We start from the raw sequence: 17,799 nt of genomic DNA on the forward strand, positions 1-17,799 counted from the left end.
AAGGGGGAGAGGTAGAAAAGGGGCGAGGAAGGCAACAAAAATAAACTACTGGTGGGATTTGATGGCTTGCCAATTAAAAACAAAATAAAAAAAAATCATGTTCTGAGGTCCACATGCTGCCTTTGATCCGTACACAGGACTTCCATTTGTGCCGGTGGCTGTTCAGCCTGCGGAGGGAAGGCTGTATATGACTTAATTTGTATGTTGTGGGAAGTACATTTTCCTAGCATGTGGTCTAGCTTACTTGAAGAATCTGAAATGCGTTATAAATGTAAATGCTGTGTTTAAGTAAAACTTCATTATGTTTTGGTGGTTTCCAAAAATGCACAGGATTTGACCTTAAAGTGTTATTTCAAGGTGTTATGATGTATGAGCTAGACTTTGTAGTCTTCTAAATTAAATCTTTGAACATGTTATTATTGTATTTTGGCATCGGCAAGATGTAGTTCTCAGCTATTTTCTGTCACAGCCTTCATTTTTCTAACAAGAGTAAGGAGACAGGGCCAGATTCTTCTCTAAGAGGCGTGCGCGGGATGGGGATTACCCTGTCTTAACCATGGTGTAACTAGGACAGGTCTGCCACTTGCATCCAAGTCCAAGGTCACGATGACTCCTCATTCGTGGCTCACCTTTGGGATGGAGCCAGTGGTGCCACAGAAACATGGGTGCAGCCACCACCCACCGCTGCTCCCCTTGACTGCTGCAGAGCCCCACATAGGATGTGGCGAAGGGTTTAGCTTTTGGATCCAAATCTGGTTCATATATAAAAGCGGTTGTGTTTCTGTTTGGAAAATATGAGCCCCTTTTACGTAGCCCAGGTGTGGATTAGCTCTCTAAACCATTTGCCCATTCCTGTGTTTGTGGGAGACTGTTTTCAATTCTTACAAAGAGGCTGTACAAGTCAAGCCATAGAAACAGCAGAAGCGATCCAAAAATGGATTTAAAAAAAAATAATAATAAAAAAAAGACAAATTAACAAAGTGTTTGTGATCTCAGGTTGGTAGTCTGGATGTAGGAGCAGACATAACCGCTATAGGCATGCTTACGTCCAAAGAAAATAGCTGCAAAACATTTCCACCCATGCCATGAGTGCTCAGGGCTTGCATTTCTCCTTCCCTATGTAACAGTCATGTGTTGGTGCTCCGGCAGGGCATGAAGCGCTGTGGGCTGGGGGGCACTATCCCCGCCATGGCTCGCATCCCCCCGGGCAGCTCCCAGGCATGGGGAGGGTGCCAGCCAGCCAGACACGGCCACGGGGAGAGGCCGGGTTTGGGCCAGGGTATGTTGTTGCAGAAGTCGATTAAGAAGAAGAGCTCTGAGTCAGCACCCAGGGCCGAGGTTGTCGGTCGCTGAAGCGCCAGAGAGAGACCGTCTTTGAAGTGTTGTTTTTGGTACCGGTTTCACGCTGCGCGCTCCCGGGATGAATCACGATGGTTACGCACGTGATTTTCCCTCAAGAACGAAGCCAACCCCAAACAATGGTGAGGCCACCCTTCTGGTCACTTCAGATGGCTGTCTTTTCTGTCTGTCCATCCTGGGGTGGTCTCCTACCACAGCCTTGGGATAGGAAGGGAGAGCGGCCATGCAGCCAGTGCACACTGGAGGCTTGTCCTCCATCCATGGACAGGAGCTCCCCATTTTCTTCCTCCTTCACAAGAAGGCTGCCTCCCGGATGGGGCACAGCCTGAAATACGAGTGCAAATCCTCAATGGAAAAGACGTGTAGGATACCCTGCTTCCCCTTTATAATTCCTTCCCTGAATCCAAAATAGGGCAATGCTTAGAAATGCATCCAACCTCGAGTTCAAAACTGATTGCTTACCCAGGATTCTTGAACAGCTAATTCTGCTGGCACATTATTATTCACCCTCTGCTATTTTCACACTGTGGCACAAAACTAGAGAGAAGAAGAGATTGAAATTTTGACCGGTACGTTATCCTGATACCTGAGATGCTGTGTCGATATGAGAGTGCCTTTACCACAAGGACTTTCTTGGTGGTTTTAGAGATCCCAGTGTGAATAAGTAGAAAAAGCAGAACTAATAGCTCAAGAAGCAAAAATATTTTTTTCTTAAAGAAATTGATTAACATGCAAATATGTACTGTATGCATATTAAATACCATTTCAAAATGTGATGGGCAGGAAGCATAAGTGATGCCATTTGGTTTTGTGGCATCAGTGTGGGTTGATTAAGGGGGTGGGGATAAATTTTGGGGATTATTGATATAGCATGAGTAGAGCCAGATGGTTGTATTACACATCTTTTGTGTTCTTGTTTGCTTCTTAAAGCAGTTGCAGAATTTTGCCCTGGGCAAAATTTACTCTTTGCTCGTATGTTCCCCTGTGAATTTACTTTTGACAAAGTACTTCACAAAGAGGGGAAACGCTGTGCTTTGTGCCCGCGAACTCATCTCTCCCCTTCGCGTTTGTGAAGCCAACAGACCTCTACTTAAGAAATATTTTGCAACTTGTGAAATAAATTAGCGGTAGGTGCAAGTTCAGTGTGTTTGTTGTGTATTGCTACCCCTCAGTATGTGATACTGACTTACAGAGCGTGCTGGGTTTTAAATTTTCCTTGCAGTGTTTTGGAGAAGAAACTGTGGAAATGGCAACCAGTTCGTTTTACTGCGCCACTTCGGTAGTGTTCTTCCATGAAAGAAATGTTGTCTTAAAGATTAATGAGCCAATTTTTCCACTACTTTTGTAAGTTTTGAGATTGTGGTGTACCTGATTCATGTGATCAGAAACACATAGTTTGCAGTATTCAGGTTGAGTGGGAGAAGGTCGTGCTGGGTAGGTGGTTCTTCACTGGGTGTTTGTGACATTTGTTGGAACTGCTTATCACAGGAACCACCAAAATTTACACGTATTTGTTATTTCCCTTTGAAAGCAAATTTTTTATTCCCCTGAAAGGATGAGTTTTTGTAAAGGCTTTGTAAGAAAGAACGTATGTTTTATTTGTGCCTCGCGCCAGTTTTCGTGGGTGTAACTCCATTGACTCAGCTGAGGTTACTCCTCATTTACATTGCTGTGAGCCCCTGGATGACGAGGTCCCTCTACATCTAGCAATTCTAGTGGAAACAGTCGTGCTTGTAAATCTGTTTTGTCCTCTGCCTTTGTCCCCGTGTGAAGCGGGTTGCTTGCAGAAGGCGAGGGGGTTCGCCTCGCTCGTGGCAGCAGGACTTTTACTGGGGACCAAGCGATGCAGTCGCTGAATGCAGCCGACCCCCATGTTCTGCCCAGGCTGTGAACAGCAGTTTCGGGCCCTTTTTATCGGAACCAGTACTTGATGCGAAAATGGGCAGCTCAGACCCTATTGAAATCTCTGGCTAGTTTAGTCACAAGTCTGAGGCCGAAAAGCAGCTTACCCCCTCATAATGATGCCATTGTGCTCATCCTATCTGATCAGTTCTGGAAATGTTTTAGTAAGTCTATCTTACAACATTATAAGAAGATAATCAGCTGCCTTAGAAGGTCCCCATCTGGAGTATAGAGTTCTTTTACTGAAAGATGTTTTGCCTTTCCGAGATAGCTCTCGCATTTCATCATCTGTTGTGCAGAGATGAAGTGCATATGAAAAGTCAGTGACTCTGAATCCATCTGTTGTTATTATTTTCCACTGATAATTGGCTTGAACAATGAAATGTCTGTGTCTGTAGCCTTTGAAACTGTACACCCTGTTTATTTTCTGGAGGTCTTGCTCTACTCTCTCTCTCCCCCACCCCCCTTTTTTTTTTTTTTTGTTTTGTTTTATTTTGGGGGGCTTTTTTGTTTCATTTTTCTCTCGAGCTCTAAACTAGTGGAGCTTGCATGAAGATGACATCTTTGACTCTGTGCATCAGTATGTGTCACTCAGCATCTGAAGCTTGCCTGCCAAATTTTGTCAGGGTCCTATGTCTGTTCTGTGTGAGTGTAGAGTAGGCTTACAGCAGGAAGATTGGCAGATCCAGTGTTTGTAGATATCTTACCTGAAAAGTAGTATTTATTTCACTTTATTAAAATATTAATTTAGAGCGTCATATCTAATACCTATGGAATTAGATACTACCTGTAATTGTATAATATATTCAGTTGCATCCAGTTTTGCACGATGCAGGGTATTAATATTGGATTCCACTAACAGCAGTTCCATTAGCTTGCTCAACCAGTATGAGATATATATGAGCAGGGAGGCATAACTACCAGCCAGAACTGCCAAAACAGTCATTAGAAGCTCCATTGGGATGGACAAAGGCTTTTACACAGTGATATACTGATTAAATTTTGTTCTATGGTTTATTTGCATCAAGGTTAGATCACTATCATCTATGTGAACCGTCTTATCTGACACCTTATTTGGAAGGTCATTTCAATGCAAAAATGGTGAATGATACAGGGGATCTAAAATTTCTTGCAGGATTCTTTCCTGGAGGATTTTTATCCTGTTAGGCTTGACTACTAGCTCATGTTAGCAATTTTATCGTGCTTTAACGTGGTGAGTTTATCCAAGGAAAAGTAAAAAACTCCCTCCATCTGTATGAGTGCTCAGTGGAACTGAGCACACTCGATCCACATTAAAACTGTGTGTTATATCCAGTATCCTTTGAAATAATCTGTGGCACATGCTGGAGAATCCAGTAAATGTGTTGCATCTTCTAAAGCCCGAATCTTCCTGTGTCTGCTTGTGTGTAAGTGCTCTTTCAGAATGAGATTTCGGTGCCGGACGCACTCATGTCATCCATGTTCCGCTGTAGTCTGGAGCACAAGCGAGTAAGGCAGAGGAGTATAATCTTATTTGTGTTTCAATGGCAATCATTTAATACTGCAAGTTATTAAAAAATAATTAAATTACCAAAACCAACATGTAGCTAGGATTTACAATAAGAGGTCAATGTGATTTGACTCCTTAAGTTAGGAAGGGACATTGGTGAATTCCAATTGCTTTAGAATCGTGCTGCTTCGTTCTATTTGTGGAATGGAAGGATAAACGAGACTGAAAAATAATTTATTTCTCTAGAAGCAAGAGTAAATCATAGTGTATAATTATGTATATTCGATTATAATAATAAATGCTTAGACGTGCTTGGTGGTTATCACAGTCTCTAATTTAGTTGTTTTTTGAAGTAAATATAGTTTGGAGGGGTCGTTTTTGAGAGTAATGTTTTGAGAATAATGTTTTTAAGGGAAACTTCAGAAATTTCTTCCCTTTCCCCAGATAAACTAGTAAATAGGTGTGCATTATGCAGTGATTCATAACAGCTAAAATAGGTCTGTGAGTGGAATGTCTTTTACATAGTAAACAAAACAAGGACAGTACAAGCAAATTCAAATTTAATCTGTCAACTCAACCAAAAGTCTCTCTATTAATTTTAAATCCTTGTTAAAAACAGGCCGGGCCAGGAATGTATTGGACTTCAGTACAGTTAATGAAAATGAATTTTACAGGTGGTGTTTGGTTGTGTTTCTTCTGCTCCGGCGAGATGGGTGGCTGAGCCAAAGCGGGCATAGCACACGATTCAGCTCTTTGCCAGAGCAATGCTTAGATTAGAAATGAACGTTTGGCGTTGAGTTGTTGGTGCTGTTGTTATTTACTATTACATGAGGAAAGCGTTTAGCACTATGATTTGATTTGATTTTGTAGCTCCTATCCCCTTAAACAAGCTGTGTAGCTTGTCAGAGATCAGGACAGGTAGAATGCACAGCAGGCGTCTGATTTGAGCCAGTTACTCATTTGCTGAGTGTTTGTGTTTATGCAAAGGGGCCTCTTCCTGCATATTTAATCTAGAGTAAGGCAGTGGCTTTTGTTGTGTTTAGACCACATACCTTCAGTCCTTCCTTACACTGCAGCCAGTGTTGAAGCACAGAAAGGCTGGATAGGCAAAAGTGCTTTAGTGTTTTCAAACTCTCAACTTTCTGCAGTTGGTTGGGAATTACTGTACAGCTCTAAGCCTTTTTCTTCCTCATTAATGGGTAAGTTTGCACTCGGGTAGAGTAAGATACTTTTGTTTCTGTTCCATTTTGTAAATGCACAGAATGTTTGTTTGTTTTTAATTGTCCAAACCTCCTTAAGCAAACCTGGTCCGCTGAGGGAGTTTGTTGCAGGGAATTTGATCAAGAATACAGGTGTTTCTGGAATATACTTCTGAATAAAGTACTAAATGCGTATTGCAATAGGGCAGGTATTTGCAGGGTTGGGGGGGGGGAATGACTTCGGTGGTGTTGTTCTTTGTACTAACAAATCCTGTTTTGTAACTATCCTGAAGATAATGCTTCCATTGTTAGCTAAAAGCTTTCAAACAGTGTGCAACGTAGAACTGCAAAAGCAGCAGCACAAGAAAAAAGGAGGGGGGAAAAAAAAAATCCCCACACCAACCCTCTGGTCTTTATTGTTTCCTTTGCAAGGGTCCTCGCTAGAATGTCTGCGCTGTAATAGGAAGGTTTTTCTTATGTGGAAATTGAATCGTCTCTTCATTGATATTAATAGCACACTAGAGATGTTAGCCATGATGCAGAGTACCAGAACTGTGGAGTGGGAAACCTGATATTGCAGGGGGAAAAAATGACAGTCCTATTGCTCCTCAGTGTGGGAGACATCCCTCCCTGAGAGCAGAGTTTGCATAATGGCATCCTGGCTTAACTATTTACTTATAGGTATTTTTAATCTCGGGCTCTTTCTTTTAGTACAGGCGTAATTACTGTCGCTTGCTCTTGCGCTTATTAACTGCGCAGCTCGGCTTCTGCTTCAGTCTGGACGAATTAGTTTTAAAAATGACTTTGGAGAGGATCGGAGCGGTGTGCCTGCACAATGTACGTACCGTGTGTGCAACGTGGGCTGCGTTAGGAGAGCGTCAGGGTGCGGCGAGAGGGAATTGGTATCAAAAATTAAAGCAAAGATGACAAAGGGCACGTCTTCAAAGCAGACGGCTGCAGCACAGAGAGCGCTTGGAGAAATGTGGAAAATGTGCAGCGAGGCCAGAAGTAGTAGTTTTGGTTACCAATTAACTATTTCCTTCGTTTGAGTAACTCCTCTCAAACAGAAGAGTGTGCTGTTCCACCACATGTTGGAAAGTGTGAGAATCTGAATAAAATTTCATCAACCTTATTAAAATATGTAGGGACTTTTGGTCTTCTTGGGTACAAATCAGCCTACAGACTCCGAGGCATTTATTAACAATAAGATTGCCGAGGGTTTTTTAATAACAAAATTACAAATACCATATCTAATTGTAAGTGTATTACTTTTATGCACCAGTTATAAAAAAAAAAAAAAAAAAAAACTTTTTATGAGGAAAAGTACCTCAGTCAAAGCACCTTGTGTGATTAGTGCTATTGTATTCTTAAATTTTGATTGATAGAGATAATAGTTTTCACTTAAAAATACAGACAGGTACTTTAACTTTCCATGACAATAGCTATTTGCATTTCTTTTATCTTTTTGTTTAACATTTGTGGGGGTTGGGACGGATTTGATTATTAACTCTTATTGCACACCGAGGTAAATGCTAAAACAAAGCTTTTGTTAAAGCTTCAAAGGTAAAACAGCAAATATTGTTTTTTAAAGGCTTCAATGTTTAAAGGGCTGTTAAAGGATACCTCGAAAATATTTCCACATGACCATGACCAAGAGTAGCACTCGCTTCCCAGGTAAGAGCGAGGAGTCCCGGCCGCCGCCGCTGGCCCGGGCTTGGCGGGCTCGGGGATGGCGGCGGCGGCGGGGGCTGGCGCGGCCTGAGGCGGGCGGGGAGGTCGCGGGGCGGAGGAGCGGCCCGGGGCGGAGGGGTGGCGGGGAAGCACCCGGAGCCGCGCACGGGGCGCGCAGGAGGGGAAGTGGAAATCCACTGTGGGAGAGCCGTCAGCCTGCCCCCGAGGCGAGTGTGGTGGAGCGCGAAGTGACGGCTCCGGTGGCTTTGGCTTGGCGGAGGTGCCAGCTCTAGCGATCCCTTGCGCCCCGCGCCTGCAGCGGGTAGCTCCACGGTGCTCGGGGAGGGGATATTCCTTTCGTTCCTTTAATTAGGTGAGGTCAAGTTTGCAGAGGAGAGTTGTAACACAGGCATAAAATGGTTAAGGCTGGCGTTGAGGCACGCAGAGTTATTTTAAGGAACGGGGAAGATGAGGCGCGTACAAGGCAGGCGGCAGCGTTTGATCTCCTGGCTCTCAGCGTCAGTGAGATGGCCTCTCATCATTTGATTGGGCATTTGACAGGTTTGATACTTTCTGGGAACGTGTTATGGTCTTTACGTCTGATGAATTCAATGAGGGGCCAGCTCGGTTATGCAAAGTAATTCGTGTGAGGCAAATAACCAATCCATCATTAAAAGATGCAAGACTTAGAATCGCAGTTCGAATTCCGCATTGGGAGCGAGCTGTTCTTAACTTGTCTATTAACTGTTCCCATATTTCCTGTAAGAGCTATTAAAAAAAAGCAGGGGAGGAATGGATTGTGATTAGTTTCGTAGCATTGGCTTACACCGAGTTATTCTTTCCCAAGGTTACGGTGGACTTGAAAGGTAGTATTGTTTTGAAAGAGAAAATGTGCTGTGCGTAGCTTTCTCCTCGTGCTGTCATTTGTTTTTATTTTATTTCTGTTTAGAATAAATAATAAGCACCAGCCACAGATTCTGAACAGCCTGCTAATGACTGAAAATGAAAATACAGTATGATTTGCTCCCTCCTTCCACCGAGAAGCAGCAAGGTGGCGAGCATTAATATCCCTGTGCTTTGGCCTGTACCAAATCCATTTCCCCCTCTTCAAAGCGAGGTGGAAGAAGTGCACTTAGTCTCTCACAGTTTTACTGTTCACCTGCATTTCACTTTCTGAGGAGGTGATAATGACTCCTGGTATAGAAAATCTCCTGTACCATGCCTCCTGGGATTTAGTATACACTGCGCGATAGAAAGTAGCCACGTTGACAATGGTCAGAACAAATATTTCTCCCTCAGGTTATTTAAAATAGTTTAATAATTTTTTTAAAGCTGCTGGATACTCTTTGACAATAAAATAGGTACAACAAAACTGCAGAGACAACTAGTGACCATCCTCAAAACAACTCTGCACATGGTTTGTGTGTGTTAGTGCAAGTAACCCAGCTGAGTGCACTGCGTGAGAAGAGTAACCTGCACGCAGGATTGGGCCCACAAGCCTGCCTGGTACCAGATGCTGCTCTTCCCTATCGGTGTACATCCTGTATTTTCAGGATTAGCAAAATAGCAAGTGAAAAATGTGGTTTGTTTTTTTTTTTTTTTTCTTTTCCAAATGTACAGTTGACAAAATCATCTTTTCCTACACAAGACAAGAAAATAATAATTATGAGAATAGTAGGACACATTTCATATTTCAGCCTGCGTGCAGCTGAATGTGACTCAGGGAGTTTTGAAGGGAAAGAAGCAGCAGTATTAGATGGTTACGGTTCACTTAATTTAGAAGAAATCACTGCACAGAAATGCTTGTTTTGATCAAGTTTTGATATTTTAAAGATTTCAGGAGGCTTTGTAGTAAATATTTTAATTGCAGACATTAAATATATTTCAGCTGGTCTTATATAAGAAAAAGAAATCAAAATAAAATTTCAGAAACTTTTTTTGTTGTGCTATTGGGGGTGTGTGTTTTCTCTCTATTTTTTTTTTTTTTTAAATAAAAAGTATGCTTTCTAAGTAGTAGATTCTCCTAAATCTAGGAGCGATTCCTTTGCTACTTTAGGTTTCCAATAATGAACTGTAGGCTTCTCACGGCTGAGACACTCACAAAAAACCTGTACATGTGTAATTCTGAGCAGGGGACCAGCTCAACTGTTCTACTTTCCTGTGTAAAATTACTCACAGCCAGTTTGTGTGGGATCGAGGTCTTTGTTAATCTATTTTTGGCTATACCCAAGGCTCTTCTCATTTAGGTATTAGTAAAAATGTTACTGTTCTAAGTAGACTTTCATTTTGCAGTGTTCTCTATTTCTGCATAGTCTGTATATTATGGGTTAAATTTGGCTTTGCAGCAATCACTTGGAGTTAGGGCTCCATTGCAGCCTCCCTGACATGACCTCCCTGCCTTGTAGGAGGAGACCACTAAATCAAATAAGTGTTGTGGGATCAAAAGAGTTACAAGGTCCAACCTGACAGCAGGTATAATGGCAAAGTCTCTGATCTTTTTGTCTTGTCCCTTTGTACAGGAAAATAGGTAGGACCTGATCCAGAGCACCAGGGGGGCTTTCTGCTAGAGTCAACCAGAAAGGTTACGGCACTGGCTCAGGTTGTGATCTTTTTAAGATTATTACCAGTTGTCTCTCCAAAATGCTGCTGAAAACAGCTGTTTTTAAAAGTACCTTTTATACAAGGATTTCAAAACGCGTTACAAAAGCATTTACCCATCTCACTGGTGGGTAAACTGAGGCACTTGGTGACCGACCCTCAGGTTTTCCAGGAGTATCTGGTAAAAGCTGAGCAGGGCACATGTTCTGCAGGGACCGTTCCCATGTAGGATGCCAGGTGAGCCACAGGGATGGTGGTGTGGGCTCTTGAAGACCTTCCCTCTGCTTGTGAGACAGCAAGACCACTGCTGCTCGCGAAGTGGGGTTTTGTTTGTGGCTTGGATTTCTGTTTTAATCGTCTCCTTGCGGGGAAAATATGAGTGTAGTGAAGTGTCTTGCTTTGGTAGGATGGGATTTTTTTCTTTGTTTGCTCCACACGCACACTTACAGTGTTGATGGTACTTTGTGTTTATCTTAAAGACAGCATGATGGAAGGAATGTGTGTTGCCTACATCACTTCGCTCACCCATATAAACATTTTCAGGAGGAAAGTCTGTATTTGTGTTTCTATGTTTTGAGATACTCAACTTTTAAGACTATTAATGAGACATTTTCACAGGTGGGAACAGCTGTCTGTGCTGCTCATTTTAACTTCAGTGGTACATTATCCAAATTTTTAAAGTCAGGTAGCATATATAAGACTTAGATAACCAGAAATGTAAGCAGTCTGCATTGCAATTACAGGGAGTAATTTGCAAGAAGGGCCCTCAGCCCTACTTGTGTGTTGCCCACAGTAGACGCGGCTGGTCTCCCACCAGCTAACGGTGGGCCAGTGTTATGGGTTTCCTTGGGGTGTGTTCAGTTCATATAGGACAAACGTGCTTAGAAAACGTTACCCGCCTTTCACAGCGCTGCCGAGATTGTGTGCACATTTTATGCGAACGTGTAATTTTCAGCAGTTTCCTTAAAAAGTACGTTTTAAGATGGTTCATTTGCGATCATGAAGACTCAGGGTAGAAATGAAGCCTGCTTGCCAAAATGCTGCCAGAATAAGGATCTGACTGCCAAATACCCAGAAAATTTATAAAACAGATAAATATGAAAAGAGGTTTAAAGTGTCAAATCCAAGATAACCCCTGCAGCAAAGCAGGATAAAAGCCTTTATTGTTGCTAATCTAAGAGCACATCAGATGTCAAAGGCCATGTATTTTACATAAAAGATGTATTGTTTTACATACTCTCAGGAAGGTGAGACCTGACCTATTATGATGGAGTAGAGTTATGTCCTTTAAAGTGCAGAATCAGGAATCTCTTCTACATGTACCCCAGCAAAGCACACAGGGCTTCCTACACAGCAAACATGTACAAATTTTAGCCCCTGATCTTCCAGTACCATGTTACTGTTGTACCACAGAACTGTGAAAAGCTTCTCGCTCAAAACTTGAGATATAAAATGTAAAGTAAAATGCCAGTGAGCAACAGATAAAACCCATATTCATTTCATCTCAAGGTAACCTTTTTTCTTCCTGGCTAAAAATAATTGGGTTTCAATGGTAAAGAAGTAATGCCTCATTCTCATGGTGAAAACATTTTTCCTTCTAAAAGAAATGGCAAATGAGTACATTTTCTTTTGAAAGAACTTAATGAAGATTCTGATTTTTGCCCAGAGGTTGGTATTTTACTACCTCAGTAAAAAGCTTCACCTACTGATGTAAATAGCGTAACTTACCATTTGATGAGTTTCACAAACACCCCCAGTACTCCACATCACTGTGTGAATTTTACGAAATGGAGTTTCACGTAGCTCTGTCCTACACATCCACATGTCACTGACTTTCCGTTTCATATGATGTCATCTGTATCACCAAATCATTGCATAGTTTTCTGTCTGTATTACATGTTATTCTGCACCCCTGCAGCAGCAGACCCACATTTCAGCAGAATTATGTTATAATTTTACTCTATTAAGGTATTTGGTCAATTGATGTGGAATTAATTCTGAATGCTGTTAGTGGTTTGAGTTAGTAACTTGATCTAAATTAATAAACAAATGTTTTTCTTTTCTCTTGTACCATATGTTGATCCCAATTACATGAACAGAAAGTGGCAGATTGTCATGTTTCTTAAAAGATTACATACTCTTTTGCATAAGAGAGAGTACACAAGATGCAGTAATATACAGGGTAAAAAAAAACCCTACACGTGCTGTTTTCTCCCTCCTACTTTTTATAAAGATACACTTTAATTACTTCTCTTTTTAATACCCACTGCTCTTACCACCTTGGCATACTTGGTGTGCTCTTGGTAATGCTTAATAAGAAGATATCCCAAGGCAGTAAACAACTTTTTGAATTAGGAAGATGCAGCGAGTTTTAAAATCTCATTTAGGACTGTGTCTCTATGGAAAAGGAGGAGAAAAAAGAAAGGATCCAGAAGCTAAAATAGCAGTGGTTACAAATGGTCTTAAAATGCCTTAAGTAAGAAGAGCCCATTCAAACAATAGTCAGATTTCTGAAACAAAGGACTGAACTCATCTATTATTCAGACTGAAAATAGATTGATAGACATCAAGATTAAGAAAGTTTATGCTAGAGAACAAAGATGTCTCATCTCCATGGGTTTTTTTTCTTCTCTTTTTTTCTCCCAAAGACCAAGTTGTTCGTGCTGAACTGAAGAGCCTCACACTGGCTGGTACTGATAAGCAGCAGTCCTGTGACTTCATTGTTTTTATTAACTCTCTCTGAAAGTCATTCACCATTAAACACGATTAGATTCATTTGTTGCTTTATTTATGTTTGGACTTGCAAATGTGGTGCCAATGAAAATGCTTTGGGTGTTGTTGCTGACACTGACCCTGCAGTCACGTGTGTTACCTTCTTTCTCTGCAGGGTAAGAAGAGTGACCTTTTTGGGTGGCTGTAACTGAAGATTGCTTCACAAGAGCAACAGAAGAAGGTAAATACAAATACCATTTTGCACGCAGTTTCTGAAGCATGTCTGAAGGAAGGATCTGATCCTGCTAACACCCCAGGAGTGCGCTTTAGTCACGCAATTAAAGGCTTTTCAGGCAACATTGATAAAGGTTGCACCGCTGGGCTCAGAGCTAAGCTTTTGGAGCCACCACTGTGCCTTAAACCTGTGTTTTGCCTGGGAAGCCAGTGGCTCAGGTATCCAGTTGCATTTTAAGAGCACGGCCACAAAGATGCACTTTTTGGCTCTCAGATGTGTTCTGAGAAGGTGGTTTGGTAACCAGACAGAGCCCGTGTGTGAATGGGAAGACCCTAATCTGGCCGGCCTTGGTGGCCACATGGCCAAGTTTGTGGCCCAACGTCCATCTCAGGTGCTGGGCTGGGAGCTGCAGTGGCTCAGCCCTGCAGCAAGGTTCTCTTACCTGGGAAAAGTCCCTGGGGAATGGTCAAGTCAGCTTGAGCACTGCTTTGTCCCAGGCTGATAGACTCCTGGATTTACAGCAGGAGAGCAGAATTTAGCTGTTAATTTCATTGCTTATTATCAGTGCAGAAATGAAAACACATGCTTTTTAGTCTTTGGAGCTCAGCGAAAAGGAAAGAAATATCACTCGCTGCAAAATGATTTTTATTTAAAGCGATGTGCAAGTCCGTTGCTTCTAAATTAACTCCTTGCCTCTCCTCTGGTCCAAAGTTTCCAGTTGCAAAGGAATATTAACATCACAAAAGTGGTGATTCACAAAATTAACTTGCAGAAGACAAGAGTAAAGGCAGATCAGTGTTTGGTACTGAAGGGTGTCATCTGACTGAGGTTCATATGGCTGCTTTATAATCACCTTCTTTCAGAAATTAATAGTCGGTTAAGCACCATAGCAACAAGCAACACTGATGTAAGCGCTGAGCAGTGGCTGCTGTTCGCTGTGATGTCAGTGCTCATTAGTGCTGTTCTCTTGACCTTGTTTGAATATAAAATGGTGATTTCATTTTAAACTTAGAATTTTACAGAATGACTAAATGCATTGGAGTCTATTAGAGCTATTTTTATTTTTAATTTTATTAAAATGTACTTCAAGGGGGGAGAAAAAAAATGTCCCTGTTCTCTCCTGTTTTAAATTAAAATAGATCTGAGGATGATGTGGGGTTTTTTTTCAGTTCTTTGTTGCCAAAAATACCTATTTAGTGAGGATGAAATTCATGAAGTTCAAGTGAATATTGCAATCCTTGGCCATGCCAATGGTGCATGTCAGCTGTATGATACATGCCTCTTTTCAAGGTTTGAATATTACTGTTTGGGTTTTTTCATGGTGGAGCCCATGAGGTATTAGATGCATTTCAGGTATTGAAAGAGAAGCAGATCTTGCAGTTTAAGAAGATGGTTGGTCCTTGCCCTGCAGTGGTGTTCCCCCTTTGATCTTTTGTGAAGAAGGGAAAAATTTTAAGTCCTGGGTGCATCAGAGGGCCTTGGAATTAATGGGAATCATGTGAAGCCGGGGTTCATGCATGACCATGATGCTATGTGACCTAGGAAAATCAGGAGTTTTGGTTGTGATAAATGCAAAACGCTACCTTTAGACTTGCCTGAAGTTTACAGGCCATGTCTCCAAAAGCAGACCTATTTTGTATTGCTACCATCAGGACACCAAGCGTGCCAGACATGGCCTCTGGTGCGCATCCTTCAGGAGTAAGCAGTTTGGGTGGTTCATAGTATAATGTCACTGGAAAAGACCATTAGATTTTTCAGTCTGACCTCCTGACTATAACTATAGGTTATCGATCTCACCCCACACCCCTGGGCAGAGCTGGTAAGTAGGGCTTAGGCAAACTCTGTCTCCTAGGAGCTGATCCAGGCTCCCTGGGAAGATGCTGAGGACTGGAGAACCGTGGGTCAGCTACAGTAGATGCAGGAGGGATGCGTGTTCAAGCACGTGTTTTCAGACTGCACAACGAAATTCACAACTTGATGAAAAATAAGTTGTTTGATGTGTCCCGTAATCTTAGGACGTGTTTCTCTGGGAAGGTTTGGCTCTGTACTACTTCCACTGCAGTGAGGGGTGCCATTTTCAATGAAAACCTATTTGCTGCAGGATCAGTCCATAATCTTGCAACATATTTCATAAAATAAAGCCATAATGAATGATACGTGGTCCAAGAAACTGGATGTCAAATTTCAACTGGGTGAGAATTGAAACTGCCGAGATAATAAACCATGAGAATAGGAGATAGTAATGGAAATAGTGATAGAGTCCTAATTAGAGCAGTGCCACTGAAACAGGGAAGGTTAAGGGTTTGGTTGATTGAGTTTGAGCTCAATTGCTTGATAGCTTAATTCCAGGTGAAATCCCATCTTCTGAGTTAGCGGTTAAGCCGCTCGGTGCAGTTACAGAGCAGGACTCTGTACTCCTTGAGGAGCAGCCGTATGGCCCTGGGCGTCCCAGCGCTGTGTGCGAGCCTGGCCTTGGGCATGCGGAGCGGGATACAGCGCAGAGCTGCTAAAATAGATTTCTACTCTGCGTGGTTTGTTTGCTTTCTTTTTTTCCTGTGAGCTCTAAAGAGCTCTGAACGGAGGCGCAAATAACAGAACAGATACAGCAAGGGGCTTTGATGGTTAAACCTTCAGAATTAAGATGTTTACATTCTCCTTTATTTAGCACTGTTAGGCATAATGCCTAATTATATGCCAGTTTTTCCTCAAAGTAAGAATTTGAAATGTTTGATTTGGGGAGAAGGGAGGCGAAATGTATTTTTACAGAATTATGGACAATAGCATTAGTTTTCCAGGAGCAGTCATTTGTTTAAATGTATGTAAAAGCATTTTCAATAATCAAACAGCATTCAGGGAGCCTTGTAAATCAGGGATCGCTTGCATGCTGAAAAATTGAAAAGTACAAAACATGCTACTAAAGTTGTACATTATTGATAACAAAAGACACATGCAGACTTTCAAGATAGCAAAGATAGAATCCTTTAGAAAACCTTTAACGGAGAGAAAATCAACACAAAGGATTTAGCAAAGTTGCACTTAGTTTAAAATTTCAAATCTTAATGCTTGTCAGAGTTAAATGCTGATTAAATGTTGATAATACAACAGAAGCTGCCTGCTGTAACTCAGAACCAAATGAGATGATCAACAGATAAATCTGTGGGTTTGAGCGTTAGCCTTCTTATATTTTCTTCTCCCTTCAAGCCAGGAGAAAGGTCAGAAGGACTTCTTTTTCCTCAGCTCAATACAAAAGATGGATTGTGCAGTTTGTCTATGTGGAAAAGTGGTTATGGGACAAAAAAACCCTGACTTTTTCCCACTAGTCCCACCACTTTGTTTCACTGGGAGGAGACGTGGCTCTCAAACCAGGTTGGCATGTCGCTGTGCCACATTTTCGCTGGCCAAAGCAGCAGATGCTCCAGGCAAAAGTTGAAGCCCTGAAACAAACTTTTTGGGAAGAGTTTCTGTATATGGTTGTCTCAGCAGTGTGTGCAGCTTCTCCCCAGCACTCTCCCTTGCTAGTGACTTTCCAGAAGATGTGCTGCTAGCATCCTTACTCCTGGTTCCTGTACTGGCTGCGGAGCAGTGATGCATGTCAAGCAGTGGGCAGTCAGTATGGTGGTGGTTTCATTAGTGAGTTTGACACCTTGACTTTTCTTGCTTTTGAGCTAATGTTCTTAAAGCATATTACAGAGCAGAAATAGCCATCATTCCTAGAAGACGCAGCATGCGGCTGCTTCTGAACATGGGTCTTGTGTCTTGCGTGCATTCATAAGAAAGTCTGTAATGGAGCATACAACCTGGTTCTTGGATGTTTTCTCCAATGTTTTCTCTGCAACAGGTACAAATTACATAGAGCCATACTGGAAGTGTTTAACCTGAGTGCTCTTATCCCCCCCAGCAGGAAATGGGGATCCGGGAGACCCCCATTGATGCCTGCTGCTCACTTGCTCGTGGGGTGCTGGTCATGTAGCTGTAGCCATTAGCGTCTGTTAGGCCACATCTAAGACTGGATTTATTTACTGTCAGAATGTTGGGAGAGGTTGTAAAATCCTATTTGTTAAGACCTTTGAGTTACTCAAACTGAGAGGTGTAGAGTGTTTCTGTAATGTCTCCTAAATGAAATTACAATATTACCTGCATGTTTTGGGGTAAACCCTAAAAAGGTGGTGTGGGCCTTTGGAAACACAAAGTGCTTGCAGACCTTACCTCTTTGAATGGAAAGTTTAGTCCAGAGATGAATGAAACTGTGGCTTTTCTGAAGCAATTGGGTCAAGAAGATGTAGAAAATAGATTAAGACATTTTGGAATAATTAGGAAGTATCTGAGCAAATCTCATTAACATGGACCACTGGTATTCTGCATTGAAGACTTCAAAGATCTGTCAGAGGAGTTCTTTCTGTGCTATTGTCTGCCAGCATTAGCAATCTCAAGAGAACATGTTTCTTTTGTTTGCTTTTGGTCCGTTCAGCTTTTCTTCTTTTTTTTGGTCTTAATGTTCCTTAATATATTGTAAGTCTTCAAGTGGGTTGGTAGAAAGATACGTTTCTCGGCTTTAAGATAGTCAGTGGCAGGTTTTGATCCTCTTATCCGATGCTTTTGGACCAAATCCTTTTGGTCTTCATGAAGATTGCTAA

General features: G+C 41.9%; 1 protein-coding gene across 15 annotated transcripts in view; it reads left to right on the plus strand.

Annotated features, from left to right (window-relative positions):
- The window catches only part of FOXP1 (forkhead box P1), a 387,257-nt gene that overhangs the window by 148,907 nt on the left and 220,551 nt on the right, over positions 1–17,799 (plus strand). For 7 of the 15 annotated variants that reach the window (XM_030501099.1, XM_030501114.1, XM_030501118.1 and 4 more), the window contains one exon: positions 13,106–13,173. The gene's annotated coding sequence lies outside the window, so the exon portion shown is untranslated. The other 8 variants (XM_030501104.1, XM_030501109.1, XM_030501116.1 and 5 more) reach the window with 4 other exon arrangements.

Source organism: Strigops habroptila, chromosome 11 (assembly GCF_004027225.2).
Source record: "Strigops habroptila isolate Jane chromosome 11, bStrHab1.2.pri, whole genome shotgun sequence".
Classification (NCBI taxonomy): domain Eukaryota; kingdom Metazoa; phylum Chordata; class Aves; order Psittaciformes; family Psittacidae; genus Strigops; species Strigops habroptila.